General features: G+C 41.4%; 1 protein-coding gene across 2 annotated transcripts in view; it reads right to left on the bottom strand.

Annotated features, from left to right (window-relative positions):
• LOC122798809 (single-pass membrane and coiled-coil domain-containing protein 3-like) overlaps nucleotides 1–17,399 on the bottom strand; it is a 150,969-nt gene extending 133,570 nt beyond the window's left edge. For both annotated transcript variants that reach the window (XM_044067930.1, XM_044067931.1), the window contains exon 1: nucleotides 17,238–17,399. The gene's annotated coding sequence lies outside the window, so the exon portion shown is untranslated. The remainder of the gene's footprint in view (nucleotides 1–17,237) is intronic.
• Between the last annotated feature and the right edge of the window lie 8,867 nt (nucleotides 17,400–26,266).

Raw genomic sequence — 26,266 nt, 5'->3', positions numbered from 1 at the left:
GGCAGCCTTCACCCCCCCCCCCGGAGAACTCAAGCTAGTTTTTCAAATGTCCCTTGAGAAACTCTGCTTGAGAGGGTTAGGTCTATCTGAGTATACCTTACCCCATTCCCTGCCTTGAGAGCCCATCTGCATTAGCATTGCTAATCCCACTGCAGTACTGCACTGACATATCATATGCTTGCAACCCCAGGCTCCACCTTAGCAACTTGGCATTTTGTTGGTTGGCTCAGTTTAACCATGTTAGGGGACTGTGATCTGTAACTACAGTGAATTTTCTTCCATAAAGATAAAGCTGACATTTCTGCAGTGCCCACACTATGGCTAGACATTCCTTTTCTACAGCTGCATAGCATTATTCCCATGGTTGGAACCTATGACTGAGATAAACCACTGGTTGCACTTCTCCCTCTGAAGAAATCTGGCTAAGTACAGCCCGCATCCCATGGTTGGAAGCATCCACCTGCACAACAAATTCTTTACTGTAATCTAAACTGGCTAACACAGGGGGTCCTTGCAAAGCTTCTTTAAGTATCTGGAATGCCTGCTCACATGCTGGGGTCCATACTACCTTATCTGGCCTGTTTTCTTATCAGGTCTGTGAGGGGAGCAGCTATGGTACTATAACTGGGGATGAACTTTCTGTAGTACCCTGCTGTCCCTAAGAATGCCCTCACCTGCTTTTTGGTAACAGGTGCAGGCCATGCCTGAATGGCCTCCACTTTGGTGGATTCTGGCCTGATCTTATCACTCCCCACTCTATGTCCCAGGTAGGAGACCTTGGCCATACCCACCTGACATTTACTGGGCTTAATTGTCAACCCTGCCCTCTGTAGTCTACCCAGCACCTCCCTGACATGGTGACAGTGCTCTTGCCAGGAATGTCTGTAGATGGCAATATCATCTAGGTAAGCAAGGGCAAACCCTCCTGCTTCTGCTAGGATATGATATACCAGCTTCTGGAAAATTGCTGGGGCATTTTTCATCCCAAAGGGCACCTTTGTGAACTCATACAAGCCAAAGGGAGTCACAAAGGCTGACTTCTCTCTAGCCCTGGGAGTCAAGGGCACCTGCCACTAACCCTTGGTAAGATCGATGGTTGTAAGATACTTAGCCCCACCCAGCTGCTCTAGGGCCTCATCTGTCCTAGGCATGGGGTAAGTATCTGAATCTGTGTGACTATTTAATTTCCTGTAGTCCACACAGAACCTGGTGCTGCCATCCTTTGGCACCAGCACCACTGGACAGGTCCAGGAACTGTTGGACTCTTGAATTACCCCTAGTTCCAACATTTCCTGCATCTCCTCCCTCAGAGCTGTTTGACTCTCTCAGGCACTCTATAAGGGGCCTGCCTAATAGGCTTTTGGGGTCCTGTGCATCCTGGATTCCTAGTGAACATGTCCCCAAACTCCAGTAACACTGCTCGAATTTCTCTAACGTTGGAAGGAGACAGCTGTTGGGACATTGTGACCCCTTCCACTGAGGTGTCAGTCTGAGCCTCACTGAGGAGATCAGCTACCAGATCTCACACAGACTCCTCCTGCAAGCTACTTCAAATACTCAGCACAAGGGCCTCTCTATCATGGTAAGGTTTCATCATGTTAACATGGTACAACTTGTACCTGTGCCCCTGCCTCCTGCCTAGCACTTCCACCATGTAGTTAACATCACTTACCTTTCTTACCACCTTGTAGGGTCCCTCCCAAGCTGCTTGCAGCTTGTTGTGTCTGACAGGAATGAGAACCATTACCTGCTGCCCCACAGCATACTCTCCAGCTCAGGCATTCCAGTCATACCACACCTTTTTCTGTTGTTGGACTTTTGTCAGGTTCTCCTGGGCCAAGCCCATGAGCTCCCTGATCCTTGCCCTGAGGTTTAGGACATATGCCACAACAGACTTCTTGTGAGGTTCACAGTCATCTTTCCCACTCATCACAAATTAAGTCTAGAGGTCCCTTCACCCTATGCCTATACAGCAACTCAAAGGTTGAAAAACCTACGGATTTCTGGGGAACCTCTCTGTAAGCAAACAACAAATGGGGCAAATATTTGTCCCACTCCCTATTAAACTGGTCTGCAAATGCCCATAGCATGGACTTGATTGTAGAGTTTAACCTCTCAACAAGACCATTAGTCTGGGGATGGTAGGGGGTTGTCTTCAAGTGCTTCACCCCACAGTACTTCCACAGACAAGTCAGCAGGTCTGACATGAAATTGGCACTTCTATCAGTCAGTATTTCTTTTGGGAAACCTAACCTGCTGAAAATCTCTAACAAAGCATTTGCAACATTTTCTGCCTCAGTAGAGGACAAAGCCACTGCCTCAGGGTATCTTGTAGCATAATCTACTACTACTAGGATATAAGTTTTCCCTGTGAAACTTGGTGTACTCATAGGCCCCATAACATCCATAGCTACCCTCTGAAATGGCTCACCAATCACATAGGTTTATAGGTTCATAGGTTCATACTAGGCTATCTGCCCTAGGGCATTTATAAGCCTAGCCAGAGTGTGTTTGGCTTTCGCCACCCATTTTAAATTAATTTTGCTATGCCCTTTTTTGAGGTTAGTATACTCTGCCTCTGTCTAACAGTGACACAGAAGTGATACCGGGTAAAACCTCGATCTCCCATCCACTCATCAAGGTTCTTCTTGAAGAGAGTCAATGAGGGACTCTGCCTAACCTGGACTGGGATTTTATTCCAGAGTGAAGGGAGCCTCTGGGTTATGGGTCTGTCCCTCCAGCATGTCCTATTTATTTCAGTGCTGAGGTTCAAATCTCTTGAGCGCGTAGCTCGATTGCTATGCCCTTTTTTGAGGTTAGTATACTGTGCCTCTGTCTAACAGTGACACAGAAGTGATACCCGGGGTAAACCTACGATCTCCCATCCACTCATCAAGATTCCTCTTGAAGAGAGTCAATGAGGGACTCTGCCTAACCTGGACTGGGATTTTATTCCAGAGTGAAGGGAGCCTCTGGGTTATGAGTCTGTCCCTCCAGCATGTCCTATTTATTTCAGTGCTGAGGTTCAAATCTCTCGAGGGCGTAACTCGATGGGATTTGGATTTTCCGGGTTGGACATGGCTTTATACGTCAGGCACAGATCACCTCTGAGCAGGCGGTATGCCACTGAGTAGAGCTGGAGTTTCTTTAACCGGGCGGCATATGGCATCTGTTTGAGCCCTTTGATCCTCTTGGTGAGGTACTTTTGGGGTCTTTCCAGTTACTGCAGGTGTCTGGTAATGTACATCCCAAAAGGGGCATTGTACTCAATTATGGGCCTGATGAGGGATGAGTAAAGAGGCACGATGACCTCCCCTGATCTAGATGTGAGTCCCTTCATGATTAGGTGGGCTATATAAAGAGTTTTTCTAACCACTTTGGCCACGTGGTTGTCAAATGAGAGATTGCTATCAATTTGGGTCCCCAGGTCCCTAATTACTTCTTCTGTACTTAATGAATTACCACCTATGTGGTAATTTGTGGGCACTTTGTTTCTGCCAAAGGGGATGACTATACACTTTTTGGCGTTTAGCTTGAGGCCATGGCTCTGGCACCAGTTGTCTGTTTCTATGAGGCCCTTTTGGAGGATGCTTGTGTCGGCTGGAGAGTCAATTATGGTGCCCAGTTTGCAGTCATCTGCGAACTTGGTCAGCCACAGTCCTTCCATGTTGGCCTGTACCTCTGAGAAATATATACCGAACAAGAGAGGTCCCAGGACTGAGCCTTGTGGGATGCCACTTGTAACTGGTTTGGAGTCTGACATGGCTCCAGCAATTCTAACCATGTGGGTTCTCTCCTTGAGCCAGTTTGCAACCCATCTAGTGACATAGGGGTTTACATTTAAGCTGGTGAGCTTATCTATAATGCCCGAGTGGGGTATTGTATCGAAGGCTTTTGCGAGGTCCAGGTAGGCTGTGTGGACCACCTTCCCCTCATCAATGGCCTTGGTGACTCTTTCAAAGAAATCAACTAGGTTTAAGAGGCAGAATCTGCCCTTAATAAAGCCGAACTGGGTAGGATCCAGTGTCTGTAGGTCCCCAATATCTTTATTTATGAGGTCCATGATGATCCTTTCCATAGCTTTGCAGACCAAGCTAGTAAGGCTTATGGGGTGATAGTTTCCAGGATCCGTTGAGGCACCACCTTTGTGGAGAGGGACCACTGTTGCTGTACGCCACTCTTTGGGTGCATATCCTGTAGTAAGGCTGAGATTGAACAGTAGTTTTATGTTTGGGTTTAGCTCTTCTTGGAGTTCATGTAGGACACAGCCCGGGACATCATCTGGTCCCATTGATGCTGTGTTTTTTGCTTTGGAGGGGGCAGCTCTTACCTGAGCATCTGAGATGTCAGGGGGGCAGCACTCTGCTGGGATAGATATTTGCCCTTTTGGTGGGGGGGGGTTGTGCTGAACCTGTCAGCTAGGATGTTGGCAATGTCTGTGGGTTTGCTGTATTTTTTGTCATTTTGGACTAATTCTGAGCATATCTGGGAATTCCCACCCAGGTTCCTAACATAACTAAAGAAAGCCTTGTGATTATCCTTAGTGTCCTGTGCAATTTTTCTCTTCACAGGCAAAGGCATCAAAGGAGCTCTCACCTTGTCTCCTGCCTTGCCTACCTTTTGGCACTGCTCACACGTTCAGCAGTACCCTGTTACATCTCTGGAAATTCCAGGTCAATAGAAGTTCTGCATAATACATCTCTTTGTATGTTTTATCCCCATATGACCTGCAAAGAGAATATCATGGGCTTTGGCTAGAAGCGACAGATGGTAGGCTCTAGGCACTACCAACTGCTGTATTCTCTCACCTTCTAGCCCACCCTTAGGCATCCATTCTCTATACAGTAACCCTGTGTTCCCAGTATACAGATTTCCCCCTTCCCTTGAGAATCAGGTCCCTCACTAGCTACCTGCCTCAGGCCTTGCAATGTAGGGTCTGAGAGCTGAGCCTGTCTCAACTTTCTATTTGTAACCCTCCCCAGCTTCCCTTCCACAGGAAGTCTGGTATCCTCTGACAGCAGTGCCTTACTGTCAGCCTGGGTACTACTACTCACTTCTACCCTTGCAGTCCCTCTGTCCAAGGGAAAATCAGTACCCACAAGCAGCTCTGGATCACCTTCAGTCTCACTGCTACAGGGTAGCTCCCTCCCTGAAGTAACCACCTCACCAGTCTTGGCTGCAAGTATGCGGTCTGTCTGGGTCTCTCCCAGGCTACCAGACTCATCTGCTTGTCTCCAAGCCTGACTGTGGGTACCTGCACAAGCACATGGTACTACACCATCAAAATCATTCACTATCAAGACATATGGAGGGATATCCACAAACACACCTACTTGCTGGCTTCCTTTTCCACACTCCCAGTCAAGGTGAACCCTAGCGATGAAGGGCATTTGGAATGGGAGCCCTCCTAAAGCTCTGAATGGAGTAGATCACCCAGGCAAGTAGTGCTCCTCTGTAACCATTGCAGGCTTCATAATGGTTATGTCAGAGGCTGTGTCTCTCTTCTAAGGGCATAGCAAAATAAATTTAAAATGCGTGGCGAAAGCCAAACACATTCTGGCTAGGCTTATAAATGCCCTAGGGCAGATAGCCTAGTATGAACCTATGAACCTATTACCTCGGAAAAGGGCATAGCAAAATAAATTTAAAATGGGTGGCGAAAGCCAAACACATTCTGGCTAGGCTTATAAATGCCCTAGGGCAGATAGCCTAGTATGAACCTATGAACCTATAATGGCCTTTTTGCCATTCACTATGATAGGATATAACCTCTTGTTGTAGTTTGGTACCCTTGTTGTCTCAAGACAACCTACTGTTGGCATTTTGTCTTTCCCACTTACTGTCTCTCACCTTTTGTGCCCCACCTTGTCTTCATGAACAGATGTATGCCACATGGTCCCACTGGTTGCATTCAACACATTTAACCCTAGGTCCTGGACGTGTACCTGGACTAGTGGCTTCCCCTGCTACTGGCAGATTCTGTTGGGGCAGTCTGTGCTGCCCACCATGTGTTCCTTTAGACCCATGAGCAATACAGGGGGGGTCCCTTTCTTGTGCAGGGGTGCCCTGCTTGCTAAGCATAGGTCTCCCTTCTTCCCCAACTCCTTTGAAGTAACACATTGTCTATCAGCTAACTAAATCATCATGTCCTCAGGCAAATTGCTAAGGGCTAGTTGCCTCACCAAATGTCTTCCAGCCCTTCCAAAGTGGAGACATGACATCCACGTACCCACCTATGAAAATAAGTGCTCAGTTCAGCAACATATTCACAAACACTTTCATCCGCCTTGCATCTATCTCATGAAACTTTTTCCTATAAGTTTCAGGTTGTAGCTTAAAGTATTCTAACAAACAATTCTTAACAGCATTGTTATTAAAACAGTCAATGTCAGGCATTATGGACAAAATAGTTACAGCTTTACCATGTTGTAAGGGGGGTCAAGAATCATACCCAGAGCCTTTGGTCAACATCATACAGTTTACATTATGAATGAAACTATCAAAACTACCCCCCTCTGTAAACTGCAGAAATTTACTGACCTTTTGTGCTTCTGGGGTCCAGTTACTCCCTTCCCCATTGCCTCCATGACTCTGGCGAAGAGTCAGCATCTCTTTGTCATGCTGCCTCTGCCATTCCTTTTCCACAGCTTCCATTTCCAAATGCCTGGCCTCCAACTCAAGTCTCTTGAGCTCCAGATGGATTTTTAAGTTCTCTGAACAAAGGCTGAGCTGTCCATTCTCTGAGTGTGGTACATCTCCACTGCCAGTCTGATTGTCCTCCTGGTTGCTGTTTTCTGATGTTGCTGTGACCAAAGCTGCAATCATGTCTTCCTTAGTCAGGTTTCCAGGCAAAAGTCTTCTAGCCTGGCACATCTCAGCCAGATGTCTCCTTGTCAGCTTTCTGTACTCCTCTGCTGACATGATGCCTGTTCTCCCTGACTAACTAAACTAACAAAAGAAATAAAACAATTGTGATCTGAACTCTTGAGCATTCACTGCATGGCTGATTTAGAGTACAAAAACACCTTCAGTGATCACTGAACACAAGCTACAGGAATTCACACTACCCATACCACTACAAGCCAATTAGTATTTGCCAAATAATGAATATGTGGTGTGGAAATCCCACCACTGCTGCCAATTAATATGTGACACCCCGTGCACTGGCCCAGCAATCAAGGAGCCTCAATCCTCACCACTAACACCAGTGAGGGGCATCCATATAGAAAAAGATAATAAATACACACAAACACACACACACAATAAAGTACAATTACCCTTAAGAGCACACAGAGAACACAGTCAGTCTGTCGCTGTTTTTTCCCTTTCCCTTTGTCTCCAGATCCCCAATAAGACTCCCCACTGGCACTGCTATAGGGTCCAGATCTCAGCCTAGTGGGCAAGCTAAAACCTCCATCACCCTCTCTGTCCAACCATGCTTCGTGTCCCGGCCAAAGTAGCTGACACACATACACACTTTGAGATAAGAGTTATATACAACCACACAGACACTCCTGGGGAAGGCTGGCACAGGTTCTCCAGCTGTGCCCCTTTTACCCAGACTACAGAGTAGTACCACTTGCCACCACCCACTAATCTTTATCAGCTACTAAAAGGCCCTTATGAAAGGGTGTCCACTTACTACTGTACAATATTATTGTTATCCAAATGGTAAGTGTGACTGAACAGCAAAGCTTACTTGTGGCGGCTTGGCTGGTATCACTAAATAAATGCAATGTACTCTAGAGCTTAACTTATGTCTACACAAAACAGCCACAGTTGAAAGCTTTAAAAATATTTAATAATAAACAATAAAAACACAAGACAATACCTCTTACTACAAAGTGCTAGTCAAGAGTTTAGAGATCACAGGAAAATGTTTAAAATAATACAGTTGAATAGTTCTGACAGCAATACAGAAAAAAACACAACTGAGTAATATTCCTATTTCCTAGTTATTTCTAAGCAAAAGCAGTTCTAAGACTTACATATAGAGCAAGACAGTGCTGGTGATGTTGGATGTTCTCAAGACAAATGCTCAAATGCTCTCTCATTCTCTTCTCCTTAAATTGATGACAAAGTACCACTGACTAATTTCAGATTACATCATTAATTTCTGTTTCCCCTGCTCACAGAAACACTGCATTTACATTTCTTAGTCAGCTTGCACCTGGTCAGGAAACCACATCAATTAAAGACATTACATATGTAAAATCTAGCAATTAACTCTGGTCTCAAAACAACAGAAAGAATCTGCTGGTTCAGATGTGACTGCGCCGAGTTTGAGATGAAAGTTATACAATGACAGCTTTCCTCAAGCAGAGTACAATGTGGTTACAATTTTGGAAGTTCAACATTTAACACCACTTTCTTCCTTTTAAGAGAACAAGTCTGTGGCTTATATTAATATTTACAAATGACAGAATTATCTGCAAAACTCTATTTGGCTAGGCTGGCAGCCTTCACCTATCTTCACAGCAGAAATCAGACAAAGCAGAAAACTGAGACAGAGGGGAAATAGTGAAAAATGTTAACAACTTCTAGTATCTGGCAGGAGTGGCTGAGGAGAAGGGAAGTCTGAATGAGAAGGTGAAACCTAAAATCAGAAGGGTTGCAGCCATTTGGCACAGAATTTCAGGGGTAGTGAATGACAGAAAATTGTCAAAGAAGCTGAAAAGTGTACAAAACAGTGGCAAGATCAGTATAGCTGCATGGTACAGAAACCTAGGCAGTAATGGCGGAGCAGTTGAGAAAGCTACTGAGGATATAAAATGCTTGAGATGGGTGGTAGGGTGCACACTGGGGACACATGAAGAGATGAGGACATCAGAGAGGACGAAGCCAAAGTAGCTCCAATTGCAGAGAAGGTCAAAGAGAACAGATTACTGTAGTTTGGGCACATGTGCAGAAAAGTAGAAGACAATCAGGTGGAGAGGATTTGGGACAGGCAGGAAGAAACTGAGAGGAAATGAGGACATCTAGTAAATAGGTGGCTTGAGTGTGTGAGAGAAGACGTGCAACAGACAGGATTGAGTGTTGAAGAAGGTAGGAGAGTGGCACTGAATCAAGAGAGATGACAGCAGTTGAGACGATACCCAACCTCATATGAAAATGGGAAAATAGGGGTTGATGATGATGGTGATAATGAAGACTTCCTGGATTCAGTGCCTGCTACCAGCTTGTAGTCATCCACAAATGTGGTGAAACAAAGACCCTTGATGTTTGCTTGAACATCTGAGAAGGAGGTGCTACAAAGAATGGTCCAAGCACCTAGCCCATGGGACACCAGTAGTGACTGGTCTTTTTTAATATCTTTTTATGAAATCTTTTACATCAGTAGAATCACTCTTCAGTGATATATAAACTGAATGTCATCTTACATCCCAGTCACTCCCACCCCCCTCTCACATATCCAGGAAAGAGGGAAAAATAAATGCTCTCCAGAAAAAAAAAGTTTTATTTTCTGTAGGAATAGTTTGTACAATGTCATCATATTTCAGCTGATAAAGTTTGATCAAGAATTTCTTGATTCCAATACTCTAAAAGAATAAGTTTAGTTATCATAGCAACAAATGCAACTCATTAATGCATAACATGTTCATATGGACATGCTATTGGGATAACATTTTATAATATCAATTTGATATACTGCATTGTTTTTTCCTACCAAGGAGCTATTCTTGGGCATGACCACTACTTACGAAACTAATTAAACTCTTCTCCACATCCATGCCAATGAGATTTGTCATGCATACATTTCAGTTTGCCCAGCACCAATATATGTGATAATATATGTGTTAATGGATAGTCATAGTGCTGAAAGATTTAAAAAATCTGATATTTATTCCACAGTACCTGACATCTCAAATGATTATATCATGCACCATCTCAAAATTCCATTTATTTTCAATTTTTATAATGCAGTTATAATTTGTAATTCTGATGAGTTTTGTTAAATTTTGCCAAGTTTCTTTTATTGTGAGATAAATACAAAAGCATATAGGCATTGTTGCCAAATGCGTCCAGTATTTTTTTCTTGTCTAGAATTGAGGAAAAAAGTACACTAAATGCTGGATAATATTCTTTCACTAAGCTAACATTGATTTTATTATCAAGATCAACAAAATATTTTAGAGGCATGTGTCATTTGTATATTTCTATAATTTGAAGGCACCCAAATTTGTACTGGAAGATCCATTCATGGAAAAACAATAACTGATAATAATTGTAAGTTTTATCATGAGAGTTTCTAAATTGCAAAAAAGTGACTATCTTTGCAGTAGTTACAATTTATTCCATCCAATACTAACATTTCCGTGCTAATGGACATGCTCCACAACCACAAGACAAATAGTATCAGGAAAAAATGATCCAGAGTCCTGAACCTCTTCTATAACATTAGCAGAACTGTTTGGATGGACAGGTGCATTTTGCAGAGAATACCCCGTCTCTGGAATAGATATCCCATTCACATAAAACAGACTCATCCCCAACCCTATTTAAAACAACATATACCAATGGATGGGAAAAAGAAGCTTTAATCCTGGACTGGCTCCCATGTGCCTACTGGACAAAGCAGCTCATTAATACTGCAGGGCCCACCTTGAAATATTCACAGAACACAGGTAAATAACACAGGTGTTATGTAACACAGGTTAGTACTAAGCTAGCTGCCCATGTAGGACATCTTAAGTCTAACCAAATTTCCCAATGGAAAGGTAAGACTCAAACCCTGTAACTTGTGTTTGTGAGGTAAACCCCACATCTGCAAATGTGTGTATTTTTTAACATATCCTTGTATCTATAAATATGTTTGTTAATTTCTTATGTGATCTTACTCACCCAGGCTGTGCCTGAAAATGGTCCACTCAGATCAGTGCACTGCCGCTGAAAACAAATATAAATATAAATATACATATGTGTGTGCATGTATATATACACATATACATTATATATATATATATATATATATATATATATATATATATATATATATATATATATATATATATAGACACACACACACACACACACACACACACACACACACACACACACACACACACACACACACACACACATATAATATATATATATATATATTACACACACAAACACCTTAACCATTATACCAACACTAGAACTTGCCCTTCTCAGAGTACGAACAGTAACTAAAACTTAGGTAAATGTTTGATCAAGGCTACACTTAAAAAGGCCTACCAGGGCTATTAACCTACAAACCTAATGTAGGATTTACACATCCTTGCAAGCATTTGGCTTCTCAGTTAATTGGGAACTGCTGTTTTGTAGGTTTTGAGAATTTAGCTTTAAACACAAAGTAACGTAACACTGTTTCTTTCCCAGTTCATGACTTTTGCTCAGGCCATCATGGGATCAAAAAGTTGTAAAAAAGCTGTAAGATGCACCTCAGACCATGTAGATCTCTATGATCTTCTGGGGCTGCTAGGCCGCTGGCTTTGTTCAGTTACTTTCTACATAATTACTACATGTATCCTTTACTACTCATGTTGTGTTAAAAGGTTGGAAGACAATGGAACACAGCCGACTTCTCAACTGTCCAGATTTTTTCCTCATATTTTTGGCCTGTTCCTCATAAAATTTGTGACTGTGACTTTCTGACAAATCATTGAGGATGGAAGTCAGTAAATAATGACAGACATTTGAGTTTCAGTCTTCACATCCTTTGGAAGATATTCTAACAACTTTCTAAGTTTATAAGAGTATTAATTAAAATCTATCCCTGTTATTGTTCCTCTGTCCTCCCATTATTGTTGGCTTTGTCCAACTTTCTGCACTAAGAGTTTGAGAGGTATGGTGAAAAGTAGCAATAAGTGTGAACAAACAAGAAAGTAGTAACAGGGGACCCACTAAGTCCTTTAGCTAAATCTCCATTTCACCTAAGGATGGCCTTGTTGATTGCAGTCATTTATCTGAGATGTACACAGTTAATACAAAGGCCATAAAGACTGAATACTGAGGCAAACTCTGGATGAAAGCAAATTACCCTGTACATTGTTTGAACCCAGGTAATGGTCCCTTGACCTATTGTAAAACAGCCCCACCTCATTCCAATTAACCCCACTCATTCAGATGCTTCTTTCAGTCCCTCTTGCTCTGAAGTTACCAGCTGTCACAGTAGGCAAACAGAGGCTGAGGGAATCAAACACTGGACTACAGAGTACATCACATTAATAGTTCAGTGCTTTAGCCCTCTACATTAATTGTCAGCCTAGATAACATCACCTGCTGCTTCATTAACTTAGTGACAGAACAGGCAGATGGTGATCTAAAAGGTCTAGGTTTGATTCCCATCTGAAACACAAGTTGCTCCTCCACTTAATTTTGTTTGAGTGACATAATATGCTTCAGTCATGGGTGGAAAATGGTGTAACAACCACAGTTTCATAGGTTCATAGCAGGCTACAAGGTTAACACCCTACAGCCTATACTATTCTATCCAAACTTATTCTGAGTTGCCCCAATTGTCAGTAGTTAGATGAGTGAATTTCACAAAGGTTAGAATCTATGGTAATTAACAATAACTACCTCTGTCCATGAGGTTTATAAGCAACACCCCAGGAGTGAATTTGCAGTCATCCATCCATTGATCTATGTTGTGTTTGAAAAGGGTCAGGTTGGGGCTGTTTCATGTGAATGGGAAGCTTGTTCCAGAGAAGCGGCAGTCTCTGGGAGATGTATCTATCACTCCAGCATGATGTGCTCGTGTTAGAGGCTAGGTTAAGATCCTTGTAGTGAGTGACTCTCATGCAGTTTGATTTACGAATGTGTAGCATTTCCATCAGGCTGGGTCAGAGATTGCCCTGTAAGCCAGGCACAGGTCACTCTTTAGCAGCCTCTAGGAGACAGAATGCACTGACAGGGCTTTCAGTCTTTCTGCATAGGACTTGTTTTGTGTACCCTGTAATTTCTTTGCAAGAAACATTGTTGGTCTCTCCAGCTGTTGCAGGTATCTGGTGATGTACATGCAAAAGGGAGTCTTGTACTCAATTACTGGTCTGTTGAGGGCTGAGTATAATTGAATTACAACATCATTAGCTCTAGATGCGATATATTTACTTATGAGATGTGCCACATAGAAGGATTTCCTTACAAATGTGGATACATGGTGGACAAAGTTCAGATTGCTATCAACCTGAGTTCTCAGATCATGTACCACTGGGTCTACACTTAGGGGGTTGCTGTCTATAATGTAATTTGCAGGGATGACAACTTTCCCAAATAGAATAATAATGCATTTTTTAGCATTTAGTTACAACGCATGGCTTTGGTACCAATCATTTATCTGTGTTAATCCTTTCTGCAGTATGTAGCAGCGCTGGGGGACTTGATGATTGCTACCAGTTTTCCATCATTAGCGAACTTGGTCAGCCACAGACCACCCATGTTTGCCTTGATTTCTGAGAACTAAATTCTGAACACTAAAGGGCCTAGCACAGAACTCTGTGGTATGCCACTGCTGACTGGTCTTTTGCTAGAGGTGAGGTAACCCACTTTAACAGTATGCGTCCTGTCGTTGAGCCAACTGGCTACCCATCTAGTGATGTAGGGGTTAATGCCTAATTGTGAAAGTTTCTCTATGATCCCCGAGTGAGAGATTGTGTCAAATGCCTTGGCTACGTGAAGGTAGGCAGTATGCACTGCCTTTACTTCATCTAGGGCCATGGTGACTTTCATGAAGAAATCAACCAGGTTTAACAGGCATGATCTACCCTTAAATCCAAACTGGGTTGGGGCTAGAGTTTGGAGATTACCTATGTGCTTGTTGATAAGCTTCATAATGATTCTTTCCATGGTCTTGCAGATGAGGCTAGTCAAGGTTATGGGACTATAATTCCCAGGGTCGGTTGATGGTCCCCCTTTGCGCAGAGTGATTAATGTTGCTGTCTTCCATTCTGCTGTAACATAGTCAACCTGCAGGTTGTGGTTAAACAGGGATCCAAGTGGATCTATCAGCAAGATCATGTTTTAAGTTGGCTAAAAGGCAACCTGCGGTATTATCTGGTCCCACTGATGCCATGTTTCTGGCCTTGGAGAACACAGAGGTGACCTGCTCTGTTGAGATAATAGGCTGAGGAATGGTAGCAGATATACTTCAGAGGATGACCGGTGGGAATGGGAGGGCTGAAGTTTGCTCCAAATCTGACAGCTAGCAGGTTGGCTATTACCTTCAGTTGAGTATGTGGTGCCATCCACAACCAGTTCAGTGCATAACTGGGTACTCCCTTTTAGATGTTGGATGTAGTTAAAGAACGCCTTGTGATTATTCTTAGCTAAGAAGATTATTTTTGCTCCATAATTAGCTTTGGGGGACTTGACAAGATCTCTAATTTGTTTAAGCTATAGACGGATTTTTGTCCTCTTCTGAGCCAGTTCCCTTTTATTTTTGGATATTAGTTACTTTCTGTTGTTGTATAGCCTGTTTATACTAGGGGTCCACCAGGCTGGCTTGTTTTTTGGAAGACCTGCTTTTAATCTGGTCAGGTACAGCTGATTCTATACAACTGCTTAACTGGTTATACAAGACACCGGTGTACTCCTCTGCAAAAGAGTCTATGTTATCTGTTGTTCAAAGGGGCTTTGAAACTTCTTATACCTTCACTTAATAGCAGATAATTTCTCTTGGAAAAATTCTTAAACGTTTATTTATTTTTATTTTTTTTCGCTTGATGGGATATCTGGTCTTACAAGTACATCAAAAGAGACTGAGTTATAGTCTGATGTTACCAGGGAGGACATGACATGAGGGGGTGCAATGCTCTCCTATGTTAGTGAGTACTATGTCCAGGGCCCTCATGGGTGTGCTGACTAGCTGTTGCAGAGCAAGTGCATTGACAAAGTCCAAGAACCTCTGAGTCAGCAAGTTTGTGGTTGTGTATGTTTCCCATTGATAGTAAGATAACTAAAATCACCCATGAGTAAGGTGTTGGGCTGTATGGCAAGTGACTCCAGTAAGTCCACATATGTGGTATGCTTTTCCTGTTTCATGCTAGCTATGAAGGAAGGAAATTTTGCTTATGGTTAATTGCACATGGAGTAGTTTGAGAGAGATGTACTGTTCGACCAGTCTCCAGGTGTGCTTATCCTTAATGAAGATGTATCCATCTCCCCTTGGTTTTTACATGGTCAGTTTGTGATATGAACGTATGGAAGACCTTGTAACCCTGCATGGATGGGGTGCTTTCTTCAGCTTTGAACCATGTCTCAGTGACTGCACAGGCTTTTAAGGATTTCACTGACAGTGTTTAGGGAAAACTGAGCTACAAGGCTTTTGCATCTAGGCATTGCCAACTGCTGTTGTGCAGACAGCAGCATTGTGCATACACGAGGCTTAAATACGATCAAAGAATAACAAGTTTCATGCTAACAACCAATGACAAAAGCACACAATAAGCCTTCCACCAGCAATCCCCAACTCATACAGGTTAGATCAGCACACTTCTGCCACAAGAGTACAGAAAAAACCTTCTTAATGTAGAGTAGCTGGTTTGGAGCCCAGGTGTAACAAGACCACACAAACTATCTACAACAGCCCTACAACTAACATATACAATGTAATACAGTCAGCCCAGGTGTAACAAGACCATACAGACTACCTACAACTAACAGATACAATGTACTTAATGTAGACTAACTGGTTTGGAGCCCAGGTGTAACAAGACCACACAAACTACCTACAACAACAAGCCCTGCAACTAACAGATACAATGTAATGCAGTGTATCTAACTACTTAATGTAGAACAGCTGGTTTGGAGCCTAAGTGTAAGAAGACCACACAAACTAACTACAACTACCAGATACAATGTAATATAGTGTAATTAACTACTTAATGTAGACTAGCTGGTTTGGATAATGCAGTGTAATTAACTACTTAATGTAGACTAGCTGGTTTGGAGCCCAGGTGTAACAAGACCATAAAAAATACCTATATCAGCCGTACACTAACAGATACAATGTAATACAGTGATCCCAGGTGTAACAAGACCACACAAACTAACTGCAACTAACCGATACAATGTAATACAGTGTAATTAACTACTTAATGTAGACTAGCTGTTTTGGAGCCCAGGTGTAACAAGACCATACAAACTACCTACAACATTCCTGCAACTAACAGATACAATGTAATACAGTGCATTTAAGTACTTAAAGCAGCAGTAAGGAGATGTTTTATATATATATATATATATATATATATATATATATATATATATATATAGTGCAGAAAAAACAGCAAATACTTAAGAAAGTGTTAAAATACAGTCACAACTTTCAAGAGAAGTACAACAAAATACTTATTTTCATCTTTTCAGTAATGGATTGCTCTAGGAGAAAGCAAATTCTCAGCACTTTCTAGCAAAGTCACCAAACAATGGGCAGCTTTGAGTAGCTTAGTAGGAGCTAACTTACAATCTAAAATAGTTAACAATAGCTATTTACTAAAAATGAATTTACAAAATGGTGTAGTTGCATTCCCTGTGTTCTCAGTGGGCTGTTTAAAGGTGCACACTTCACATTACCAGATTAAAATAACTTCAACTTGACCTCATATTTTTTTTTAATAACTTAATGCAAATATTCAGGGAATCACATAGATCACACAGTTTGTATTGTCATTTAGCATAACTAGTTAATCAATGCAGTAGTGCTATGTGAAACTGAGCAACTATGGGTTTAAAACCCAGTAAAGCAGTTTGGGGTTGGGTTGGCGTAGTGGTTAAGGTCTATATCTCCAATATATATGGTTTGATTCTTACATTGGGTTATTGGCTAGGCCTGTAATAGTTTGTAGACTGATCGCCTAATATTTACCGATAAATACAAAGTGTAATGAACTTGACAGATGTAAGTAAAACTGCCTTGCTAATTTTCTAAGCTGCTTTCTTAATCAGTCAGCCCCTGGGTATAGATTGCTTTGAAAAGGCAGACAAGCTGTGGGGAGCCAGTTGTCCTAAATTTATTGTTCTAGTTGTCTAATAAAGTCTTTAACAGAACAAAGAAGTTCAACATTCAGAAACCGAGGGAAAGCCATACATATTAAATGTTCATACACATGCTTCTATTAACAAAGCAGCTATTTAAGCAGCTCTATGACATGAAACTAGTCTGACAGAGAAAAACATGCATCTTTTGGGCACGTCTCACTACAACAATTGAAATGTTTTAATAAACAAATCAGATTAAAATAAAACTTTACCTGCTATATTTGATACTCAAACGATTCAGTGCTTTATATGCTTGATAGAGTCGGCTGGTAACAGAATTTTTTGTTGCCTAAAAACCAACTTTGGATCAGTAAGGACCTCTGCTTGGAGTCAGATTCATGTAAACTTAACTTGTGCAGCTGCCGTCTGTTCTGTTTCACTTTCTCATCAGTGTCACAAGAGCCTCTCACTTCCATGTGTTCACAGCCAGCAGTTAATGGAGAGACGCATAGGCTCATGTTGCCACCTGCTGGTTGATTGCAATATTACTTGTTTTCCTTTCAGTTGATGTAGTTCATACTTTTTAGCTGAGGTGCAATATAAACTTTTAATTCATATAAACTCTTTCAGCTTTCTGGGTTTCTACAATTCTCAAGATAACTAGTTTCACCAAATCTAGTAATGCAGGACATAGTTCTAAATCATTTCTCATTAGCAGTGTTTGGAAAAGAATAAAGTCATGAAAATTAGGGAGCCTCTGGCATTATGCTGTTATACTGTTTGCAACTGTGTATTTTAAAACCATATTAGCATACATATTTTATCAGTCTTTGGTATAGTGATGGAAATTATTTATATCACATTTTTAACGTAAATAGCAAATCCCAGCTACTGATCCTGCTCTGAAAGGAGATGTTCAGGAAAAATACCTGTCCATCTCTCACTGTAATCTCTTTGGACTTTAGAATTAGCCATTTTTTGAGCGCAAAATGGCTGCCCTCAGTTAAACTTCTTTGCTATGCTACATGCTTATATATCTATATATACATACATATAATCTCACACACACACACACACACACACACACACACACACACACACACGTGTGCATGTATTTGTGTGTATAGTTATCAGTCTATCTATATTAGCCTGTCTGTCTATCTATCCTATCAGTCTGTTTTATTTTATTTTATCTTACTTTTTATTTGCCATTTGTTGATCTTGTAGAGCATTGATCCAGGTGAACCATTTTGAAACTCAGCCTAGGAAATGGAAGTACAAGGTAATAGACAGAGAATTAGTTTACAATACAATGGACAGCATAAATACAATATTAAACATGCAAAATATTATAACATCATAGAAATCTATCTGACACAGTGAGAGCCTATCTCATACAATGTCCAGCATATGAAAACATTATAGCAACATAGTACAAGTGTGTCTGGCATGGTAGTTATCCATCTAATATCAACTTATATACAATTATGTTTACAGAGTTACTTATAGGTTAATCTGGACTATACTGATTAGGTTCATAGGTTCATAGGTTTATACTAGTCTATCTGCCCTAAGGCATTTATAAGCCTAGCCCAAATTTTTTGTGGGGCACGCCACCCCTTTACATGATAAAAAAATGTCAGCACATCCTATTTATATCCCGTGCTAAGGTTTAGTCAAAAGCTCTAATGGTTTTTTGGTGGATAGATTTTTGAGAGATGGTAAGTTGGATATTGGTGGACAGGTAGAACAGTGAGTTAAGTACAAAAGAAGAATGTGGGAACTGTGACAGTTGGAAGGGGAAAAGGATGGGAGGGGGAGATAAAGTGGAAGAGGGTGCAGAATAAAGAGAAGGATCTGTCTGTCTTTCTATCTATATATCTATGTTTTAAGTTAATCTTGGCCTACATTTATCTATATTTTTCTATGTTTTTTTTTTTTTTAGTCTAGTTTTTGTTTATATTCATGTAGCTATATATGTATTTTTGGGGTTAGTCTTGGCCTGTTTTCTGGGGAAATCCATGGAAGAACTATTCATACTGAATAAGGGTAATTTGTCCAGGATGAATAACATATTTTATGGCTATTATGAATGTGTTTAACACATAGAGATGAGAAGGGATGATACACACCTCCTGATGTACTGTCTGAGGCAGTTCTGGAAAGGCTGAAATGCAGCAGAAAATGGTTTAGTTATTATTTATTTATTTACATTTGTTGGCCAGACATGTATGGCTGCGATCCCACATTTTCTGTGAAGAACACGATGACTCTAAAAGGAAACAATACAATGTTATTGGCGATAAGTGACCATCACCATTTTATAAAATACACATGGAAATAGACACAAATATTGGCACAACAATTATAGGCATACACTTGTATAAGTTTCATGCACTAAATTTTGTAGAAAGTACTGATGTAGAACAATGTTCACACATTAGCATAGTTCAATGCAATTTTTTTTCAGATACAGAAAGGGTTAAGTAGATGGGGAGAGAATTTAAAAACGGCTATGATGAATTTAAGTTTGTGCTGCAAGGAGATGGTTGAATATGCGGACATCACTGGTAGTTCTTATCTTGGTGTGGAGCTTATTTCATGATATGTCAGACCAGGTAGAGAGCCCACAGTCACTGTTTTTATTGAATGACATTGGAATGTGTACTAATTGTCGAGTAGGCTGTCTAAGAGATAGGCTTTCCAAGTAATCATGTCAGAAATGATGGGGAACTGGGGTGGGTTGTAACGGAAGGTGTTTGTATAAGTGAGTTAGAGTGGCTACGTTTATATTTATTTTTGAGCAGTAAATTTTCTCTTTCTTGAGAATGTTCTCTTCCATTGTAAGAAGTTAAAAAGCAAGCTTTTTTGTGTTATTTGATTTGAATTTTGTAGTGTTAATAACACTATTACTATTACATATTTGCTCTGGGTTTCTTTATATCCATCTAAGTTACTACCATGTCAGATAATTGTAATAAGATTATGATTTGTTTTAGGAAAAGCAGCAGATTTTTGATTACCAGGGCTGTAGATGGATCATTTAGCACCCACAGCTCATTCACAAAATAGCCCCCCTCAGCTCTCCAAGCGAAGAGCAAAAAAAAAACAAAAGAGTCAGCTTTTACTGTAGCAAGCTATTTGGTATATTTTTACCAATAAGCTTGCTACAGCCAGACCTACCCACCACCCTCAGTTTTTTAAGCAAAAAGAAAAAAAAAATGTACAGAAAAAAATATTGAAGGAGTTGCTTTTCTCAATTATGCCCCCTTCCCCCTTCACTCCGCCATTGCTATGCTTCTGATGATTACCCACCCACCACAGGCTAAACTTGTGTTAATCCCTTTCTTCACAGGCTGAATTTATGTTAATCCCTCCCACTACAGGCTGAACTTGTGTTAATCCCTCCCACCACATGCTGAGCTTGTGTTAATCCCTCCCACCACAGACTTAGCTGGTTTTCATCCCTCTCACCACAAGCAGACCTTGTGTTAATTTTACAGCTTGCATCGCCAGCATTGTTTCAGTATGTATGAGTGTTGACAGTCAAGCAATATTTTTATTGTATCTAACTTTCCTTAGTACTGAATTTACAATAAAAGAATTAAGCCCTACTTTCTCAACTTTAAGTAGAGTCGGGTCTATATCGTAAGTGTGAACGCTTAGGTTGTTGAATACGGCATGATCAACACCTAATAAGCAAACCACGAGAACACCGAATGCTGGAAACCACAAAATTCAAAATCCCGATTCAGCATAGTCGGCCCTTCTGCGGTGTAGCTCCATAAGGTAAGTGTGCGATAGTTACGGACCTTAGGGTTAGGGTGTGGGTTAAGGTAAATGTATAGATAGTAATATATGTAAGGGTTAGAAGTAGGGTTTGGTTAAGTGTATGTGTGTGGAATATTTATTTTCTTTGGGTATAGCTTATTAAGGTAAGTGTGCAATAGTTACAGGGTTAGGGTGTGGGTTAAGGTAAGTGCATAGAAAGTAATGTATGTAAGGGTTAGTGTAGGTTTAGAAGTAGGGTTTAGGTTTGTGCATGTATGTGGTTTATTTATTTTGTTTGGGTGGGTAGTATGTAGTGAGCGGTGTAGTGGGAAGTGTGTTTTGTTTTCATTAGTGGGTGTAACGGTGTTGGCCAAGTAAAAGCATTCAGTGATGTGTTTTTCTGTGTTGTGAGGTTTCGCTGACTTGTGCATTCGCTGAATAGGTGTTGATCATGTTGTAGTCGATAACCTAAGCATTCGCGCATATAATATGGACCCATAGAGTCATGTATTGTTTATACCTAATGGTCAAGTTGATTCCATATACTAACAAGGATTAAATACTATATACAATCATATTTTTCCATTTCTCCTGGGTGTCTCCAGTAAGATTTAATGCAACAGACACTGGTGTAACTAACACTTACTGCAGGCTCACCGATTCCCATAGTGGGAACCCTTTGTTGCATGATAGGGATTACAGCTGTGGCAACATCCACATGACTATCATGATACTGGAGTCATTTGTCTTCAGAACATTAACTAGAACTTACAACACACATTGTGCTGCCTGCTTCTGGTAACCTACCTGTTCTGACACATATTGTCATTATAGTGATCATGCTGAATTAGGAATAAGACATATCTTTCCTCATTAGTTTGGTTGGTTAGGGTGGGAGGTTGGCCTAACGATGAGGTTGGGAGGTTGGCCTAATGGTTAAGCTGTTTGCCTTACAAACATAAGGTGCAGGGTTTGAGTCTCACAAGGGATAATTGGCTAGACTTAAATGGCTCGCAAGGGTAGAATGCCTAGTACTAATCTATGAACCTATCAGATTCACTGCCATAAAAAGTTGTAGTTTATCTAAAACCTAGCACATGCTGATTTCTTTCAGGTGTCTTGACATACACTTGGAATAGATGGATCACTACATGTGTGTATTCATTTTGTATTGAAAGGGTGGTAAGTTGCCTGACATAAGGGATACAAGGTATGTGCTCTCAGTTACTGGGTCAGGTACATAGTTCCCAACATAAACCTGACACGCTGTAGTTATCATTACAACATTAGATTACTTAAAGGTTATAATTTGGCTGGTTGTCACGTATTTGTTAGCACTTACTCTCCATTTTAATTCTGGCAAATACCATCAATTTACACACATAAAATATAAAATGACATGTAAATGGATATACATTGTGACAAGACTTATGCAAAGTGTTTTTGTTTATTAGGTACTAACCACATAGGATATGTATGTGTCACATAAATATAACATATTAACTACCAAAAAAAGGAAATATATAAAATAGACTTGAAATATGACACCTGTCCCATGGTAGTGTGGCCAGACTATGATTTATGTGAATGACCACAACTTGATGGAATTGGCAATGAACTATATGTTAAAACACAGAAATACTGTATGTCAGGTAAACTGGGGTTTGACTGGATGAATCCCAGTAAAGGGCAAAAGCACTTTTCTATTTAATGTCTTTTATTTTCAAAAAAGAAGTACTGATTTCCAAGTGTGTCATAAGTACTTGATTACTATGAAGTCTCAACTATGCTTGCTTACAGTTCATGGATCTATCTTCCTGGTTCTAAGTCATCTCTTCACAGAAACTTCATTCCTCACTAACTACTAGTTTTCTCTGTGTGTATTACATCTATCTATTTAGGTATATATATATATATATATATATATAGATATATGGATATAGATATAGATATAGATACAGATACAGATACAGATATTGGGCCTGGCGATAAGTGTCACAACCCCCATGCTAAAAGATAACACTGTCCAAGCTGCTGAATCCTTTACAAATGCACTTTATGAGCATCTGCAAGAATGCATGGATCATGCTATCCCAAGTAAAACCAAGACTCACTCCTCCAAGAAAAGGAAACCAGTCTGGTGGACCCCTGCCATAAACAAGCTATACAACAGAAGGAAGAAACTAGTACAGAAAAGAGTAAAATCCCAAGAAGAGAAGACATCCCTGATCAGTATCAGCAAGAAACTAAGATCCCTCATTAAATCATCCAAGGCGAGCTTTGAAAGAAAAATTGCCAAGGACTCCAAAGACAACCAGAAAGAATTATTTAGCTATGTCAATAATCTAAGTGGCAACTCTCAGATTTGCTCTGAGTTACTACAGAATCGCACAAAATATATACTGAACCAACTGATATTGCCAGCATCCCAGCAGACAGATTCAGTGCAAACTTCACCCCCCCTCACCCCCAAAAGAGCCCATAACCATACCAGAAGAAGGTAGAGCCCCAGCAATCACAGACACACAGGTTAAAACAGTCCTTTCCAAAGCCAAAAACACAGCATCAATGAGACCTGACGCTGTCCCAGGCTGCATCTTACATGAGCTCCAAGGTGAAGTAACCCCTTACCTAAACACACTGTTTAATCTCAGCCTCTCCACAGGCTAAGTACCCACAGAGTGGCGCACAACAATGGTTATCCCACTCCACAACGGTGGAGCCACAACAGACCCTGGGAACTATCACCCTATAAGCCTGACTAGCCTGGTCTGCAAGGCTATGTAGTGTATCATCATGGAACTCATTAACAAAGACATTGAGAACCTCCAAACAGTGGACCCTACCCAATTTGGCTTTGTTAAGGGCAAATTATGCCTCCTAAACCTAGTAGACTAATTCAAGACAGTTACCAAGGCCATAGATGAAGGAAAGGTGGTCCACACAGCCTACCTAGACCACGCCAAGACTTTTGACACCATTCCCATTCTGGTATTATAGACAAGCTCACCAGCCTGAACATAAACCCCTATGGCATGAGATGGGTTGCCAACTGGCTCATGGATAGAACCCACATGGTAAGAGTTGCGGGCTCCTGGTCAGACTCTAAACCAGTTACAGGTCTCTGGGCTCAGTCCTGGGACCCCTCCTGTTCAATAAATACTTTTCAGAGGTACAGGCAAGCACTGGAAGACTATGGCTGACCAAATTCGCAGACGACTGCAAACTAGGTGCCATAATTGACTCTCTGGGTGACACAGACATCCTCCAAAAGGGTCTCACTGAGACAGATACCTGCTGTCAAAATCATGGCCTCAAACTAAATGCTAAAACGTGCATAGTCATCCCCTTTGGAAAAACAAAGTACCCACGAACTGCCACATAGGTGGTAGTCCCCTAAATATAGAAGATGTAATAAGGGATCTGGGGACCCAAGTGGATAGTAATCTCTCCTTTGATAATCACATTGCCAAAGTGGTTAGAAAATCCTTCTATGTGGCCCACCAAATCACAAAAGGGTTCGCATCTAAAACAAAAGAGGTTATTGTGCCCCTCTACTCATCAATTATCAGACCCATCATAGAGTACAACACCCCATTTGGGATGTACCTTACAAGACACCTGCAACAGCTGGAAAGACCACAGAAGTACCTCACCAAGAGGATTAATGGCCTCAAACAGCTCCCCTATGCAGCCCAACTGAAGAAACTCCAGCTGTACTCGGTTGCATATCCCTACTCAGAGGTGATCTCTGCCTGACATACAAGACCATGTCCAACCCAGAATTGATGGACATGCTTCACCTAAAGAAAACCAGATCACCTCGAAATACACATTCTAGTGATCTAAACATCACCACAACAGTAAATAGGACATGCTGGAGGGATAGATTCCTGTCCCAGAGACTTCCCATGCTTTGGAACAAGATTCCAATCTACATTAGGCAGAGCCCCTCTATAACACTCTTCAACAGAAACCTTGACGAGTGGATGGGAAACAGAAAATTTACCCCGGGGATCACTTCGGTAACTCTGCTGGACAGTGGCAAAGGGAATTAATCAAAGAGGGTGGCGAAAGCCAACATATTCTGGCTAGGCTTATAAATGCCTTCGGGGAGTTAGCCTAGTACCTACACCCTTATATTTGGAGATTTCAATTACCTTACCATTAACTGAGAAAACTACTCAAGTACAAACTCCCAGGTCCAGCGCTTCCTGGAATTTGTCATCTCAAATGCCCTGGATCAGCTGGTAAACTCCCCTACCAGAGGTGAAAACATATTGGACCTGGTCATCACCAACATGAGCGAGAGGTGTTCCGCACTGGAGGTCAACCCGTCACTGGTTAGATCAGACCATAAACTAATCAGTCTGGATGTCCACACCACACCACCACCCCCAACCCAGGAAACCACAGTGAAAACCTTTTCTATAGCAAACTTCACCTTACTTAAGACAGAGGTGATAAGTTTCACACCCCCCACACTAAAGGATAACAGTGTCCAAGATGCAGGAACCTTTACAAATGCACTCTCTGAGCACCTACAAGGATGCATGGATCGTGCCATCCCTAGCAAAACCAAGACTCACTCCCCTAAGAGAAGGAAACCACTCTGGTGGACCCCTGCCATAAACAGGCAATACAATAGAAGGAGGAAACTAGTTCAGAAAAAAAATCAGATCCCAAGAAGGAAAGACATCCCTGATTAATATCAGTAAGAAACTAACGTCCTGCATAAAATCATCCAAGGCTAACTTTGAAAGAAAAATAGCCAAGGATTCGAAAGATAACCACAAAGCCTTCTTTAGCTATGTCAAGAATCTAAGTGGCAACTCGCAGATATGCTCTGAGCTAGTGCAAAATAGCACAAAATATACTGAACCTACTGATATTGCCAACATATTGGCAGATAGATTCATTGCAAACTTCACCCCTTTCACCACCAAAGGGGCCCACAACAATACCGGAAAAGTGTAGTGTCCCAGAAATAACAGATGCACAGGTGAAAACAGCCCTTTCAAAAGCCAAAAAACACAGCGTCAATGGGGCCAGATGGTCTCCCAGGCTGCGTCTTGCATGAACTACAGAACGAAGTAACCCCCCCACCTAAACACACTGTTCAACCTCAGCCTCTCCACAGGCTATATGCCCATAGAATGGTGCACAGCAACAGTTATTCCACTCCACAAAGGAGGGGCCACAACTGACCCTGGTAACTATTGCCCATAAGCCTGACTAGCCTGCTCTGCACGGCTATGGAGCGTATCATCATGGAACTCATTAACAAAGAAATTGGGAATCTCCAAACACTTGACCCGACCCAGTTCAGCTTTGTTAAGGGCAGATCTTGCCTACTAAACCTGGTTGATTTCTTCGAGACAGTTACAAAGGCCATAGATGAGGGGAAGGGGGTTCACACAGCCTACCTTGACCTTGCCAATGCTTTCGACACCATTCCCCACTTGGGTATTATTGAAAAACTCACCAGCCTGAACATAAACCCCTATATCACGAGATGGGTTGCCAACTG

This window comes from Protopterus annectens, chromosome 3.part1, assembly GCF_019279795.1.
Source record: "Protopterus annectens isolate FY-2018-M chromosome 3.part1, PAN1.0, whole genome shotgun sequence".
In the NCBI taxonomy this organism is placed as follows: domain Eukaryota; kingdom Metazoa; phylum Chordata; order Ceratodontiformes; family Protopteridae; genus Protopterus; species Protopterus annectens.
This window is presented reverse-complemented; position numbering and strand designations above follow the sequence as displayed.